Here is a 1267-nt window from a genome sequence, read left to right on the forward strand (position 1 = left end):
TGCAGAGGGCACAATGGACTTACCCCAGAGAAAGGCCTGTAGGTAGGAGAGAGGCCTGGTGTGGGTCCTGCAGGCGCAGGGAAGCAAAGGGAGGTGAGGGCGGGGCCAGGCACAGAAGCAGTGCTCCTGGGGCCCAGAGAAGGCACTAGGTTGGTGTGGATGAAAAGGATCAGGAAGCAGTATTGGTTCCCCAGGTGTCTGGGGCCCCAAGACAAGGAATGGGGCAGGACCCAAACTAGGAGGAGAGTTCCTGCAGGCAACAAAATGATGAATTTTTTTTCTTAATTCATTCAACTACTCTGTTTCTTTTGACTGAGGAGTTCAGTCCAGGGATATTTAAAGTTATTAATGAAAGATGTATATTGAATTTTGTCATTTTATTTCTATTCACATTCTTGGTATAGCTGTGCATTTCCACAGTTATACCTTCATTGAGGTTCTTTCCACAATCCCTTGGGTTTAGTCATTCCTTTCTCCAAGAAATTGCTTCAAGAAATTTCTGAAAGGGTGGTTTTGTGCACGTAAATTCTTTCAGCCTATCTATGTCATGGAAGATTTTTCTTTCCCCTTCACCTACAATAGACATTTTGACTGGGTAAAGTAATCTGGCTTGGCATCTGTGGTCCTTTTAAATGGGGAATACTTTGGTTCAGGCTCTTCTGGCTTTCATAGTTTTCACTGAAAAGTCAGCTGTAATCCTAATGGGTTTTCCTTTATATGGTTGCTGTTTCTCTCTTGCAGCTTTCAGAATTGTCTTTTTGTTTTGTATATGTAGTGTTTTTACTATGATGTGCCATGGAGAGTTTCTTTAGAGGTCCTGTCTGGTGTTCTATGTGCTTCTTGTATTTGTATGGGCATGTCTTTCTTTAATTTGGGGAAATTTTCTTCCATGATTCTGTTGAAGATCTGGTCCATGCCATTATCTTGGGATTCTTCTCCTTCCTGTATGCCTATGATTCGTAAGTTTGGTCTTTTTATGGTGTCACACAATTCCTGCATATTCCATACTTGTGATTTCTTAAATTTTTCATAATCTTTGTTTGTGTGGTCTAGTTCATCCACTTTGTCTTCCAGTCTTGATACTCTTTTTTCCATTTCATTCATCCTATTAGTGAGGTTTTCTCCTGTCATTTCTAACTGGCTTACTGAGTGTTTCACTTCCTTCTTCATTTCAGCCTGAGTATTATTCAATATTTCTAGCTCTTTTCTGAATTCATTCAGAAGTTTATCCCTATCTTCCTTCAGTTCTTTGATTTCTTTTTTTGTG

Source organism: Nannospalax galili, unplaced genomic scaffold, assembly GCF_000622305.1.
Source record: "Nannospalax galili isolate Female #2095 unplaced genomic scaffold, S.galili_v1.0 scaffold405, whole genome shotgun sequence".
Classification (NCBI taxonomy): Eukaryota; Metazoa; Chordata; class Mammalia; order Rodentia; family Spalacidae; genus Nannospalax; species Nannospalax galili.